A 17,144-nucleotide genomic window follows, 5' to 3' on the forward strand; every position below is an offset into this window, starting at 1 on the left:
TTAGTTGCTAGAAACTGGTTTTGGAAAACAAAAACCTTTGTTTTAAATACACATGTGGCAATTAATGTTGAACCTTGCTCTGATGCCAGCTATCGCAGAACTGACCAATTTATAAGAGCACAAGTACAATGGCAGCCCGCAAGCGGTCGCACTGTCATACTTGAGCCCATATAAACCCGGTAGTCCATCGAGTACCACGATGGGTCTGGATAAATGGTCCACATACAACCAAGATCGTAGATGATTCAACATACATGCCGCATATTACATAAAGTTCACAATTACAATCCATTCATCAGAGTACGAAAGATGGTTATTACAAACCAAGTTCGATAGATAGTAGCAGAAGCAAATTAAGTTCGAAACTAGCATTTGTCAACATAGTTCAAATACAGTGCCAACTCATGATCACAATCCATAAAAGCATATAAGAGGGATTATTAAAGATGCCTGCCCAAGGCTCACTCCTCATCCACGGTGAGATAGAAGTAGTTCTTGCAATAGCCATGATAGATGGTACCATCTACAATAATGGGAATAAAACCCTGAGTACAAGAAGGTACTCAACTAGACTTACCCGTCATAAACTAGAAATAAACTGACTCCAAGGATTATGCAAGGCTTTATAAGTGGAGATAGCTTGACATTATTTTGCATAAAAAGCGATTAACTCAGTTATACAGTTGTACTTAGGTCATCAAGTTAATTATAGCTATTTATCTCTAGATTAGCAACTATCCTATGCCAAACATGTGGTATATCATTTAAGAGCATACAATAGTAACCATAGCCGATGTAGTAATTCCATGTTTATCCGAACCATCACATTCCATAATACAATTACTATGATGTTGTAGCTAGCCAAGTGTCTCACTATCTAGGAGAGACGGCGATTCGAATCGATTTCAACCAGCTAGGAATTTATTCCTAACACAAACCTAGGTAGGCCAGATCAACGGTCACCTTAGGTCACCTTTGGTACAACTCAAGTACACATTTCGCGGGTTCGCCCAACGTCGCACAATCAGGGACAACCAGCTGCTAGGACGATCAGAACTACCCTACCCTTGGGCTCATGGCTGGCTCCCCGCACATCCTTCCTACCATCTAGAGTGCACACTCCAGAATGAGTTATCCGGCCAGCTAAGTGATAGGCATGTATTCAATCTTGTCAGAAGTGCCAACAACTATACGGTCCTTAATCGGCATAGACGGGATCACATGAGTCAACCTAAACATAGACTTCGCCTGGCCTTCATTTACATTACCCCATGGTTCTTTTCTATGATAGCAAATATAGCCAACCGTGCTTCGGTATCCACCTATATCTCGTAGGTGATAGGAAATCACCTAACTTCTACCGGTCTAAGCATGGCTAAGCATATATTCGATCCTAGACCTACATAGGGTTAAAGGTATATGCATTTGGATAAGGTAGTTCTATGCATCAAGTGGTTCCAGTCAACTTTTATAACCTAATGCATCAATCATAAAGGACTCAAGTAGTATTTTATAAAACACTAGGAAACTTAGAATGCTCCGGGGCTTGCCTTTGAGGAAAGAGGTGAGGCGGTGATCTAGGCACTCAAGGAGCTCTTTGGGAGTCTACTCCTGTTCTCCTAGAGCTATGGCTTGAGGAGTCTCCTGCTGATCCCTTTCCTCTTCTTCATTGAATTCCAGCAACGTTATTTCCTCGGTCGATCCTATATGCATGATCAAAGAATAAGATATCACAAATGCATGTATGATGACAAATATAATATGATAAACTGTGATGAATGCATCCTCATAAGTATTTTCAACAGCATGGTGTTAAAGTAATAACAAGTGCATCCTATTCTACTAAGTAGGTGCATATCTCTTCTCTATTACTTAAGCAAACACTTCTGCAATTCATTTATCGAATCTACAAAACAACAGCTACTTGTTTTAACCATAACTAGAGCTATATACATCGAAATCATATGGTTGTGGACATTCTGTAAAGCTTATGAAATTGTTTACAACTTTATTTTAATACCCTTGATGTGATTCAATAGTTATCTAGGTCAAACAATTCAGTTAATTAAATCTGTCCAGAAAGTAAACAATGAGGGCAGAAAACTTCTAACAGCCAAAACTCTTAAACCCTAAGGCCTATGACTATGAAAATTTAACACAAGGTACATCAGTAAGTTATCTACAACTTTGTTACTAACAAGTTTTATAGAAGAGACCATTATCAACATAAAATCAACCACACAACCAAAACTATATATGCAACCATTTATTTGAAATATAAAGCAACAATTAATTAGTGCATACAACCAATTGCTTCTAAGCCTTACTATGAACACCAACAGTTCGTATGCATCACAGGCACCATAGAAAACACTATGGTCAATCACAATTTAATTATTTAAATGCCTTTATTAATTTAATTAGATAATTAGGAGAGATAACAAACATATACCAAAAGTGCACAATAAATTCTCATAAAATTACAGTAGCTTCCTAGTGCTCACAATAGACTACTATGGAAATTTCATACCATTTGGACATGCATAACATCTTCTACAAAAATGATAAGCTAGCAAGGTCTATTTTAGTGAAGATAGTTAACCCCATAGAAAACTGTCAAACAATAGATTCTATATTTTTTTTAGCTTCATAATTATGCCATAATACTGTACAAAAAATTGTAGGGCAAAATGTTACTAATTTTTATCCCTATAATTTTCCTCAGAAAACACCATTTATTAATAGATAAATAGAAAGATCATATTTCAATTAAGTTTACTGCAACTTATTATTTTTCCTATCTAGAGCATGTCAATACAAGACCAACAAAATTGGAATCACAATTTTATCACATTCCTAGCTCAAGTTACACATGTTACAAAATTGTAAACATTCAAAAAGCACTTATCTAGCTATATTTTATTCGCTAATAAAAATACTAGAAACTGTATATCTTATATTTTTATAAAATACTACACTTCATAAGGAACACAACAAAATTTGGTTCACCAAAATTGGACATCTACAACTCAACTTATTATTTTTCAAAGTTAGTACAAAAATCTATAAATGAAATAACACAAACCCTAAATAGCAGTCACTAACAGAAGAGACCCATGGATCAGCAGGGTCCACCCGTCAGTGAGCTGAAATAGGGCATGGTGGTTTGACCGGTGCTAACTCACCAACGGTTAGCACTTTGGCGAAACCGACCACACCAACATGACCTACTCACTAAGCCGCATCGACTAACATAGGTGGTGGCAGCGCAGATGTAACGGAGCATGCTCATCGCCGGCCATGGCGGCACGGTGGCACTGCTCGAAGGTGCATTGGCCATCTTCAGCCATGGCAAGGCCAGGTGAGGAGTGCACGAGCTCCACGGTAACTACACGGATCTAACGAGGTGACCTAGGCTAGGTGAGATGCTCTGACAAGGCTTGTCCATGTGCACGGTGGCATGACGGTGAAGGCGCGACGGCGCTGCGTGTCATGTTTCGTGTCAGCAAGGCATCCATTCATGGTGAGGTCATGCCACTAGCTAGTCTACACCCTGACTAAGCTCTAATGTTAGGAATCAAAAGTAATGTGCACGCAAGCCAAGCAGCGGCGAGCTCGCCGTGGAGGAGGCCATGGAAGTCGAGCTCTCTGGCGAGGACGGGAGCGGTGATTTTGCCCTCACCGTAGCTCGCCTAGTACTGCAAATGCATCAAGGAGGTAGAGGGGAACATGACGAAGCTACTGGCTATATGGAGGCGGGAATGGCGTGGTGGAGCGGGCGCTATGCGATGGCGGAGCTACTCGGTTACTGTAAACTGAGGCACGTAGCTTCGTAGATATCGTGCGCCAGCGCGCTGCGGCGAGGGCCCGATGCCAGCCAGCGGTGGCCACATGGTGGCCTATCTCTACCCGTGGTTGGCCACCTCGACGTGCGATGCGGCGTCCATCAGAGCCTGATGGCGAGCCTAACAACGTGTTTTTAAACCCTTCTAAATCCTAAACGGTGTTGAGTTAGCGAGCAAATCCTTAATAAGAGTTGGAGATCTACATACCAGCTACAAAATTGATTTAGAAATCAAAGTCTAATTCTCAATGGTTAGGAAGATACATCAGCACAAAGTCAAGCATATCAAACTGTAAACTCAAAATGACTTAGCAAATTTTACAAGTCCCAAAATTAGTGAAATGTTGATTCTTGTGAGCTAAAAATGACCAAGCTAGGCACTGAATTAGCTCATGACCCAAAAATAAAAGTTGTTGCCCTACTCAAATACTACAATTTTGCTTTAGTGTACACATCCATGCAAAGGCTCTATGACACAGTTCAACCTAGGTCAAACATACCACTTTCAAATGATGACTTACACTAGAACTATGACTTAGAGACCAAACTAGCCCTAGTCATGAATACTAAAGTTGTTCATAATGACATTCTAAACATGTTTAAGTTATTCCTAAGGTCACACAAGCATTTCATACATTGGTTACATATAATACTTCCCAGGTCAACAAGCTTATCATCACTTAGGAGCTTAATTAGATAAAGTGATCTACATGAACATTGTTCCATTAGTCATCCCAAGTGTAGCTAAGGTGCTTTAGTGACCAACATCAACCACTTACACTTATTCACACATGATCATAAGCATACACATATGGAAACATAAAATAATAAGGCATGTTTCACATGTTTCAATTGTACGTTTCAAATCAAAAAGCTTATATATGAATGCTCGATGAGTATGCTCATGCAATGCAAGTTAAATTATGCAAGCCTAACACCTAGGGTGTTACAGGCGGTGTGTTCTTGCATGACTACGTAGTAACGTCTAACCTAGTTCCTGCCTAAGCATATGGATCACAAAGTGGCTATGGTGGAATGGCATTGCTACGGTGAGCCGAGCATGCGGTGGCGCTCCGGTGATGGCACGGTGGTGGTGAAACAAAATGTGCCCTTACCCTGGCTCAACAAGTGGGGCTAGCAGGTCGGGGTGGAAGAGGTGACGATGGTAAAGCTACTAGCGAGCTAGATTGGGCGATGGTGCAATGATGGCGGCGAGCGAGCATAGCGGAGCAACGGCGATGGTGCGGTGGAATGGTGCTCCGCTTTGCTCTGGTGTGGGCGAGAGAGCGAGGTGCGAGGGTGAAATGGGGCGAGCTACAGAGGCATGTGCCTTATCCCTCCATGCTAGCCTGATCAGCCAGGCCAGTGCTAGTGTAAGGCCACCATGCGACATGCCTGGCATACCCCCGGTCGGCCACTGACACCGGCATCGAAACAACATCAGGCCCTGATGAACATGACTAACAAAGCGATTTCACGTGATCATTACTCCTAAACCGTTCGTCCTTTGCAAAATCTTCTTTAACAAGAATTGTAAAGCTACACGAGATCTACAACTTTCATTAAATGAGTTCAGTCTAGATCAGCCTAGTTTACAAACTACAACATGTTAAACATGGGTTCATTGAAACGGTAAACCAGCTCAAGACTTAGAAAATTTTCAAAGTAAAAAACAGTAATTCTATTGCTACTTGTGGACTATTTTTGAGCATGCTATGCACTGAATTAGGTCTTGACTCAAAAATAAAAGTTGTTACTCAAGTCAAGTACTACAACTTTGCTTAAGGCTACACTGCAATGCAAACAATCTATGCTATAGTTCAACTTAGGTCGATCATGCAACTTGAAAATGATAACTTACACTATAACCATGACTTTGAGGCCAAATTGGTCCAAGTCATGAATACCAAAGTTGTTCTAAATGACATTCTAAACATGTTAAAGGTACTCCTAGGGTCCCACAAACATTTTATACATTGGTCACATGCAAACCCTAGCATATGTAAAGCATTTAGTAACAAACACATGTGATATAAGCAATCATAGAGATAAACTTTGAGATGCTCATGCTCATGAATGATCAATGATGCTTGTTCTTGAAAGCATCTAGGCCCCTAGTTGGGTTTTGGTGATTAATGATGACATGAGATTACTATGACTAGCGTGTGTTTTGTAGAGGCAATTTGAGTTAGGTCATGGTAATGGAAATTGATTGGGCAATAATAGTTTTCATGCCCCTGACGATGGAAATCATTTCAGTTTTCAAAGGATGGATGACAAGGTTAAGGACGGACTAGTTCTAAGTGTCATTTGATGTTGGAGAGACACTTAGAGTAGTTTAGGACTTTGTTTTTCCTTTAGCCATACTATTAAGGGGGGTATGGACTACTAGCTTAACCTAGGTAAGTTAGTAGGTTAGATGTGGTGCACACTTGTCAAACCTAGCACTAGGTAGCTCAGGAATAGCCCTAAGATCAATTGGAGTAAACTTCATTCACATAGGATTTTGAGTTGGAAGTGAATGGAGGGTCAAATGATTGACCGGACGCTGGTCTAGTTGTAACCGGACACTAGAGGGTGAGTCTGGTTAGTTCATTTGATCAACTACAGTCGTCTAGTACTGACCGAACATTGAGTGAAAGTGCATTGGATGCTGGGTACCTACGTTCGGTCAACTCTAGAGAGGTTCTAGAGAGTCTATTTCCTGACCGAACGCGTCCGGTTAGTGCTGACCGAATGCTAGTCAGGATCCAGTACCTGACCGATGCTGAACAGTGAAGTGACCGAACTCTGGGTGCCAGCATTCGATCAATATCAGTAAGGTTCTAGAGAGCGTTTTTCTTGACCGGACGTAGATCAGAGTCCGGTCAGAGCTTAACGGCTCTCTCTCTAACACAATGGCGGGTATAACTGACCGGAGCGTCCAATCACCCCATAGAATGCTGACTCAGCATCCAAATGTTATGTTTTGAATGAGGGGGGTATAAATACTTACTCCACTCATCCATGGGAGGCCTCTTGCCCATTTGTTCAGCTGAGAAACACCTTTGGAGTGCAAGGGAGAGCAAGAGCCTAGTGAGGTGATTGAGATTTGAGAATCCAAAATTAAGGATCTCATTAGTGCATAGAGAGTAGCAAGTGTGCATCCACCCTTCTCATTAGGCTTGTCATGGTCAAGTGAGAGTTTGTGCTTGTTACTCTTGGTGATCGCCATCACCTAGATGGCTCGGTGGTGATTGGGAGCTTGGTAATCATCCGGCAGAGCTTGTGGATAACCCAAGTCAAGTTGTGAGCGGTTGTGGGCGATTCACCATGATGGAGTGTCAAAGAATCAGCCCATAGAGAGCACTTGATCTTTGCACGGATCAAGGGGGAGCTACACCCTTGTGTGGGTGCTCCAACGAGGACTAGTGGGGAGTGGCGACTCTTTGATACCTTAGGAAAACATCACCGCGTTCCTTTCTCTCTCTTTACTTTGAGCATTTACATTTGAGCAATTCATTTCATGTCTTTACATTCCTAGAATTATCATGCTAGAGTAGGATTGGAACCTAGGGTGCAAAACTTTTGTGCGGTAGAACAATAGAAACGCATTATAGGCACAAGGGGTGAAGTGGGCTAAGTGTAGGGCTTAATTATTAAAAGAATTTAGAATTAGCCCAATTCACCCCCTCTTGGGCATCTTGATCCTTTCAATTAGTATCGGAGCCTCGTGCTCGCTAAATTAGGCTTCACCGCCTAGAGCAAGATGTCCCATGGGGATGGACCCCCTCCTATGTTTGAGGGAGATGATTTTCCTTATTGAAAAATCCACATGGAGGCTTATCTAGAAGCTTTAGATGTTGGAGTTCTTAGAGCCGCCTCACAAGGCTTCCCAAAACCTAAGGATCCCACAAACTTTCAAGGCGATGAGGTTAACTATGAGAAGTGGAATGCAAAGGCTAGAAACACCCTCTTTAGAGGCCTTTGCAAAGATGTTTTTAACCGTGTGTGGAACCACAAAGACGCCCATGCACTATGGTCAGATATTTGTGCGCTCCATGAGGGAACAAAGAGTGAGCATGAGGAATGCTACCACCTTGTTATGAAAAAAACTTAATTCATTTGAGATGCTTCCTAGAGAAAGTGCTAATGAGATGTATTCATGCTTGAATGTTCTTGTAGAGGAAGTCAATGGGCTTGGACTCACACAAATGCAACCCTCTGATGTTGTAAGAAAGATCTTGAGTGTCCTCCCCATTGATAAATATGGGCATATTATGATGGTGTTTCATCAAGGTGTTCTTTCCACTGCTACACCAACTGAAATATTGATGAAGATCAATGCACATGAGATGTACATGCACATCACACCACAAGATGGCTCTTCTTCTACCAAGAAGAAAGATTTGGCATTCAAGGCTAGCCCAGAGAAGAAGGGCAAAGCAAGAGTTGATCATGATAGCACAAGTGATGATGAAATTAATGATGCAAGTCTTGCTCTCATGGTGAGAAGAACCACCAAGATGCTAAAGAAGCTTAACAAGAATGGTGTCAAGTTTGATGGCAAGAAGAAGAAATTCTTCACTAGCAATAGAAGGAAGCCCATCTCCGAGATGGATTGCTATAATTAAGAGAACTTGGTCATCTAGCTCATCAATGCCCCAAACCCAAGAAAGACAAGTACAAGAAGAAGTACAAGGGCAAGAAAGATGACTCAAATGATGAAGATGATGATAAGAAGAAGAAAAACAAGCCATACAAAAAGAAGTATGGCAAGAAGAAGGAATATCACAAGAAGAAGAAAAATGGTAAGGCATACATTGTTGGTGATTGGCTTACAGATGTTGAATCATCAAGTGGCTCATCCGATGATGAAAGTGAGAATGAGAACGAGAAGGTGTTTGCTATTGTAATTGATTCTTCACTATCTTCATCGCCATCGCTGCTGTCATCCTCCACACACCCATGCCTTATGGCCAAGGGTGAATGAAAGGTACAAAATGATGATGATAGTAGTGGTGATGATAATGCTAGCAATGATGATAGTGGTAGTGATGAAGAGTTTGAATCACCTTCTTATGATGATCTTATCAAGTTGCTAAATCAATATACTAAAATCATTAGAAAGACAAGAGCAAAAAATTAAAAGCTAGAACTTGAGAAGGACTCACTCTTAGCTAAATATGACATAGCCAAAAAAAAACTAGTGTTGAGCTTAGAGAAGAAAATAAAATTATGTCATCAAAACTCAATGAGCTCAAATTTTCTAAAAAGGAGCTTAAAGAAAAACATGATAAACTTGAGGGGATACATAATGAGCTCACCACTAGCTACAATTGGCTAAAAGAAGAGTACACCAATCTCAAGATTAATCATGACAATCTTGTTGTTTCTCATGAGTTATTATCCAATGAGCCACATGATGCTACTAACAATGTTGTTAAGATTGATATAGCTACATCATGTGATGATTTGATTGTTGAGAGCATTGAGCAAGGTTCTAGTAGCAAAGACAAGAAAGTGGTTGAGTCCAACAACAATGATGAGTATGTCAAGCTCAAGAATGAGAATGAAAAGCTCAAGAAAGATCTTGAAAAGCTCTCAACCACCAACACAATTGTGATAGAAAATCTTGACAATGATTGTGATATGGCTCTTGAGAATGAGATGCTTAAAGAAGAGAACAAGAGACTCAAGATGGAGAAAAATCATGATGAACTTAAAGAAGAAAACAAGAAGCTCAAGTTGGAGAAAGAACATCTCAAGACCGGTTTGAGCAAGTTCACAAGAGGCCAATATCTCCAAAGTGAGCTACTCATGAACACCGTGATGAAGATGGATAGAAGTGGTATTGGGTACTTGGAAAATCAAGAGAAGAAGGCTCAAGCTCAATACCAACAACAACACAAGTCAAAGCCTAAGCCAAAGAGATGTATTGAGTGTGGACAAGGAGGTCACTTTGCCCATGAGTGTCAAACTCCACCACCACAACCCTTGCCCAAGCATGCTAGACTCTTTGCCTTCAATGCTCGTTACATGCTTAGAAATGATTCTAGTGGAAAAATGAAAGTCATGTTCTTAGGTCCTCCCAACAAGAATAGGCCTAAGAAAATTTGGGTTGCAAAGTCACTAGTTGAGAAAGTCAAGGGCCCCCATCAAGTTTGGGTCCCTAAACACAAGCTTGATCTCTTGTGTAGGTGAACTACAAGACCGGTGGAAGTCATTGGGTTATTGATAGTGGTTGCACTCAACATATGACCGGTGATCCTCGTATGTTCACCTCACTAGATGAAGAAGTAGATGGTCAAGAAAGGATTATATTTGGTGATAATTCAAAGGGCAAAGTTCAAGGATTGGGCAAAGTTGCAATATCAAATGATCATTCAATATCAAACGTGCTATATGTTGCTTCATTGAGTTTCAACTTGTTATCCGTTGGTCAATTGTGTGATCTTAGCTTTCAATGCTTGTTTATCGAGAAGGAAGTGGTTGTGTATAAGAAAGATGATGATCAAGTTATATTCAAGGGATTTAGATACAACAACCTATATCTAGTGGATTTAACCTCCAAAGATGCAAACTTGAAGACATGCCTATTCACCAAAACATCACTTGGGCGGCTATGGCATAGAAGACTAGCACATGTTGGGATGAGCTCACTCAAGAAGCTAATGACAAATGAATTGGTGAGAGGCTTGAAGTATGTGAAATTTTAGAAGGACAAGCTTTGTAGTGCATGTCAAGCCGACAAGCAAGTTGCAAACACTTATCCAACCAAAGCTTACATGTCAACAACAAGAGTACTAGAGCTTCTTCACATGGATCTATTTGGACCAACAACTTATAAGAGTTTGGGAGGAAATCTCTATTGTCTTGTGATTGTTGATGACTACTCTAGATATACTTGGATGTTCTTCCTTCATGACAAGACCAAAGTGGCATCATGTTTCAAGAAGTTTGCCAAGAGAGCACAAAATGAATTTGAAGTGAAGCTCAAGAAGATAAGAAATGATAATAGAAAAAATTTGACAACACAAACATTGAAGCATATTGTGATGAAGTTGTAATCAAGCATGAGATCTTCAAAACATATACTCCACAACAAAATGGTGTAGTAGAGAGAAAGAACCAGACACTTATCACTCTTACAAGAACAATGCTTGATGAGTACAATACACCCAAAGCTCTATGGGTAGAAGCTCTCAACACCGCATGTTACGCATCCAATCGTCTATTCCTTCAAAAGTTTCTTGGCAAGACCCTTATGAGTTGCTCAATGGAAAGAAGTCGGACGTCTCATTCTTCCAAGAGTTTGGTTGCAAATGCTACATCTACAAGAAGTGGCAACACCTAGGGAAGTTCTAAAGACATTGTGATATTGATTTTCTTATTGGTTACTCATCAAAGTCCAAAGCATATCGAGTATTTAATCATGCCACCGGCTTGATTGAAGAAACATATGATGTAGAATTTGATGAATCTAATGGCTCCCAAGGAGCACATGAGAATCTTGATAATGTAGGTGATGAACCTTTGAGGGAGGCCATGAAGAACATTCCGGTTGGAGACATCAAGCCCAAAGATGGTGTACAAGTGCTTGATCCACCCTCTTCATCAAATGTGCCACAAGATGATGATAAAGATGAGAGAGTAGAAAATGAAGATACTCATATTTCCCATGATCAAATGGTGGCACAAGCTCAAGATGTTGATGCTCCACAACCTCCCCCTCAAGTGGTTGATAGAAGAAATTCACCCCTACTACAAGCACATCCATAAGATCACATCATAGGGAGTCCTTCAAAGGGTGTAATGACTCGCTCTCAAAAACTTACTTCATTTATTGAACATCACTCATTTGTTTCTTGCATTGAGCCTACAAATGTAGAAGGAGCTCTTCAAGATCCAGATTGGATAAATGTCATGCATGAAGAGTTGAACAACTTCACCCGCAATAAAGTTTGGACACTTGAAGAGTGACCATAAGGTGCAAGAGTCATTGGAACAAAGTGGGTGTTCCGCAATAAGCAAGATGATCAAGGCATTGTTGTGAGGAACAAGACAAGACTAGTTGCAAAGGGGTTCTCTTAAGTTGAAGGGTTGGATTTTGGAGAGACCTTTGCACCGGTTGCAAGACTTGAAGCCATCCATATCCTCCTTGCATATGCATCGCATCATGAAATGAAAGTATATCAAATGGATGTTAAAAGTGCATTTTTAAATGGTTTCATAAATGAACTAGTCTATGTTGATCAACCTCCTAGGTTTGAAGGCCCTAGATGTCCTAATCATGTTTATAGGTTGTCCAAGGCGCTATATGGGATCAAGCAAGCCCCAAGAGCTTGGTATGAACACCTTTGGGATTTCCTCATTGAGAAGGGCTTCACCATTGGGAAGGTCGACACCACACTATTCACTAAGAAGCTTGATGGAGAGATCTTTATTTGTTAAGTATATGTTGATGATATCATATTTGGGTCATCAAATGAAGATTATTGCAAGGAGTTTGGTGAATTGATGTCGAAGGAGTTTGAGATGTCTATGATTGGAGAGCTTACATTCTTTTTTAGTTTTCAAGTCAAGCAAATGAGAGAAGGGATTTTCATCTCTCAAGAAAAGTATACCAAGGACCTTCTCAAGGGGTTCAAAATGGATTAATGTAAGCCAATCAAGACACCTATGTCATCAAATGGACATCTCGACCTAGATGAGGGAGGTAAAATGGTTGATCAAACTCTCTACCGCTCTATGATTGGTAGCTTGTTATATTTGACTGCATCTAGGCCCGACATCATGTTTAGTGTGTGTATGTGTGCTAGATTTCAAGCTAATCCTAAGGAAGCTCATTTGGTTGCCGTTAAAAGAATCCTTAGATAACTTAAGCACACACCAAGCATTGGTCTTTGGTATCCCAAAGGAGCTAGATTCCAACTACTTGGCTATTCTGATTCAGATTATGCCAGTTACAAAGTTGATAGAAAAAGAACATTCAGAGGGTGCCATTTGCTTGGTAGATCACTAGTGTCTTACACCTCCAAGAAGCAAATTAGTGTGGCTTTATCCACCACCGAGGCGGAATACATTGCCGCGGTGCATGTTGTGCACAAATTCTTTACATGAAGCAAACTTTGCTAGACTATGGTGTAGTTCTAGAAAAGGTACCTCTTTTGTGTGACAATGAGAGCACAGTAAAGCTTGCTAATAATCTGGTTCAATACTCTCGCACCAAGCACATAGATATCTGCCATCATTTTCTTAAAGATCATGTTGCTAAAAATGATATATCACTAGAAGGTGTAAGGACCAAGGATCAATTGGTGGATATCTTCACTAAACCGCTAGATGAGGCTACATTTTGTCGGTTGAGGAATGAGCTCAATGTGCTTGATTTTAGTAACTTCACTAAAAAATGAGCTTGTGTTGTCCCTTGCATTGCATTGTAATATAAAACGTGTTTAATTTTTAGTAATGCATTTAGGGCTTGTCTAATATGGTTAAGATAACCACCGAAAAGCGTGTGAAGAAGCTTAACCTTGGATCAAACTTGACAAGCAACTAGACTTACTTTCTAGTATTGCATTGCATGTGCATGTGTGTTGCTTTGTTGTTTCTTTTCAGTTATCTTTTGAGCACCCATTGTGTTTGCCCACAAATAGAAAGAGCATTTGACGCTTTTATTGATTCTAAATCCTAATGTGTGGCCACATGTTGCTCCTCACCCCTTTTATTGCATATTTTCTTAAAAAGAATTATAGCCTAAGGCAAAATACTTTGAAAAATTTGAGAGTTTGAGAGAGGTCTCTCACATCAGTCCCAATTAGTGTTTATTTGTGTCTTATTGAACTTAGGACTTGATTGGGGATAGGCAGCGTGAAGGAATTTTAAAGATTTGCTGAAAAATGGTGACCGGATGCTGCACCGAACTCTACTTCTAGTGTCCAGTCAGTTCACAAGAGGTGAACAGATGCAACAAAGGAGTGACCAGACGCTGCATAGTGTTCCTCCAGCGTCCCGTGTGAAGATGGCCCTACGTCCGGTCAAATGAAGAAGATGATATCAGGATCGACTGGACTCAGGTCTACGTCTGGTCAAGGGTAATCAAATGCGTCCGGTCGCGACTTGAGGGGTTTTGGACCTCTCTATTGTCGACCGAACTCCTGGTGACAGTATCCAGTCGTTTCCACCGGTGCGTCCGGTCATGAAAGGTCAAGCGGAAAAGTTCTCTTCTCCTTTCTTGTCTGACATGTAGGGCCACTATTTATCTTTCTCCTTCGCACTCCCATGCCAGCTGCCTCGCCCCTACGCCTCCATCGCCTGCACCCGCACCTAGGTCTCTCATGCCACTGCATAGCCATGCCCGCGCCCATGCCTGCTTCACACCTCTACGCCAGTCCCGCACCTACCTCGCTCGTGCCCGTGCTTGCCCTAGCCGTGCCCATGCCTAACTCGTGCCGCTGCGCCACCATGCCTGCCTCTACCATCACACTACCGCACCCACGTCCGCACTATCTCACCGCGCCTATGCTGGGCCTACACCTCCATTGCCTCTACAGCGCCCATGCCCATGCCCATGCCTATATTGTGTTGCCGTGCCTTCTTGGCCACCGCACCACTTTGTGATGCCAAACCCTAACCCTAGGCATAGCCTCGCCAATCCTGGTGGTGCCCCGTGATACTTTCCTTTGCTTGTCGGTCACTGGGTCGTTGGATTTCATCAAGTAGCAAGTCATCAATTTCAATTTTGCTTCTACTGCTTGCTTCTTAGGGTTTCTCACCTCTAGATGAATATAGTGATTATTTATATTTCCTATCTATTCTATCATGTAGTGAGTCGGTGCACTTGTGATTGATTTGGTAGTTGTCAATAAACTCAGGGCTAAGCCCGTGAGTACGAATTGAGGCCAAGACTCATGAGTGTCAGTCGGCAGTTGTTTCCTATTAGTGGCAGCAATTCTCATTAGCTTTAGTGATGGCATGTTGCAAGAATGCCGGTGGTGGTCTCGGTGATGAGGATCCAAGGCCTCTGCCTCGCTTGTCTACTTAGGAAAAAGAAAGGTGAAAAAGACTACAACGAAGAAGTGCAAGTTTGCTGATGTTAAGGCAGAGAGGGCAGCAGTAGTGGCAGCCACCATAGAGCATGCAGAGAGAGGTGGAGCTGGTAGTGGCGTTCACATAGGCGACCAGTTGTCACCCACTCAGAGGGCCATCATCGAGAGGATTGAGGCCAGTCTTGGTAGTCCACCTGGGACTGTCATGCTTGGAGGTCGACGTGTTTCTTTAGAAGAGAGTCAGACTCAGGGGGAGACTAAGGAGCAGACATAGTCGATAGAGCATACAGAGGATGCTTAGCAGGGAGAGCAGGCTGAGGAGGCAGAGCAGGCAGCACAGCCATAGCTTTGACGCTCCAACCATACATGTACTCAGGTGTCACCGAGGCTTGAGACATAGGGATGGGGCTCTCATCCACCTCCTAGACCATAGGGTCCACCTTCGATGGTCCACCTTGACCTGAGGGCTGCTACAACTAGATAGGTGCAGCAGCTACGGTTCATTCAGTTTGAGGATTGGTTTCAGCCGAGGCGGGATGAGCATGCGTTAGAGCACTTCTACACCATACTGCAGGAGGATTTCTATAATGCATATATCAACAGTGGTGTTGTCTTTAGATCTCAGCGGGTCTGCTCCATAGGGTCTTTAGTTGCAGCTACAGGCGAGTAGATCTGTCCTCACCTTTCATATCTTCCAGGCTTCATAGATCTTCTTGGATGGACTGGTCGCTATATTCCTTCTTGGGTCCGTGAGTTCTACTCCTCTCTTTGGATTAACCCAAGGCACAAATTCATTCACTTTGCTTTTAGAGGCCATGACTATAGGCTTTAGAGCTTGAGGGTTAGAGAGATACTGAGGATTCTAGAGTCACCCATTCACCTTCATGAGGTATGTTATGGTCAGACATAGCCTCCAAGACACCCTCATGGTGGACTTGTGCTACCTACAGATATTGTCAAACCTTGATTCATAGAGCCATTTGGCGAGGGGTAGAGCAGGACACCACATGACCTTACACCTATAGCTCGGCTCCTTTATGCTATTATGAGGAGGACTCTGCTCCTGAGGATGGGCTACCATGAGGGCCTGACACGTATTCAGCTATGGTTAGTGTATCACCTGGTGTCTTAGATTGTCTTTGATATTTGGGATGTGATACTTTTAGAGATGGAGGATACACTAGCATAGGGCTTCAGAGGTCACCAGTTAGCTGCCTTATGCTCATTGGATCACTTTCCTAATCTGAAAGGCAGTTACACAGAAGTCTCCTGAGACTAATGGTAGAGTACATAGGTGCTACTACTGAGTTTTCAGCCATATGACTTGACCTAGATGCTATGTTACAGTCATGCGAGGACACCTCGCTAGCCGAGCCATCTCCTAAAGGTACCAGAGACAGCAGCTCAGCAAGATGAGATCATCAGAGGCATTGCAGCGATAGAGGAGGAGGAGCTTGATGCACTAGCAGGAGGATGTGGTTGAGAGTGACCTGAGTGACAGCTCTGATGATGACTATCAGCTGATTCCATAGATGGCTCCTCGACCATACGATAGAGAGGCTAGTGGCTCTAGCTTGCCTCTATCACAGTCACCATAGACAGACCTAGCTCTTTTAGCTATCCTTGAGTGGATGAGGCAGGACCAGGCACGCCAGGCATAGGAGACCATAACTGCACTTGCTCAGGTTTAGGCTCAACTGGATGAATTTTCAGAGGCAGTAGTAGGCCATGCAAGCAGCAGCAGCTTATGATTCAGTAGCAATTACTTGGCTTCATGTAGCATGTATTCACTACTATTGAGGTTGCTCCTTAGCAGTCTACACCTCAGATAGGCTAGCTTACTACCACCACTATAGTGACTCTAGCTGTACAGCCCAGTGGGCTTTAGAGTTAGGAACCACCAGCTACTCAGTTTGCTTCACCTATAGAGCAAGGTGTCCTAGTGGTTTGCTTCACCAGGGATAGCTTAGGGTCTGCACTTTACTCCCATTATTATGGGCTTCACTCTGACTCAGACTTCTTTGGCGTTAGTAGCAGACACTCCAGTCTCCAGGAGTCTCAATGTTACCTTCAGTGAGCTTACAGGGCAGACTACACCTCCAATATTCTGAGTCCCTGTCCTTACCATAGCTGCTCCTATTACCTAGGACTACTGAGATGATCCCATCGTCTGTTGCATCATCTAAGCCACCTCAGACAGTCACTCCTACAATTGAGGTTTTAGCGATAGTGGCAGATGTGGCTCTACTTTCTATAGTGATACCTCCAAA

This window comes from Miscanthus floridulus, chromosome 12 (genome assembly GCF_019320115.1).
Source record: "Miscanthus floridulus cultivar M001 chromosome 12, ASM1932011v1, whole genome shotgun sequence".
Classification (NCBI taxonomy): domain Eukaryota; kingdom Viridiplantae; phylum Streptophyta; class Magnoliopsida; order Poales; family Poaceae; genus Miscanthus; species Miscanthus floridulus.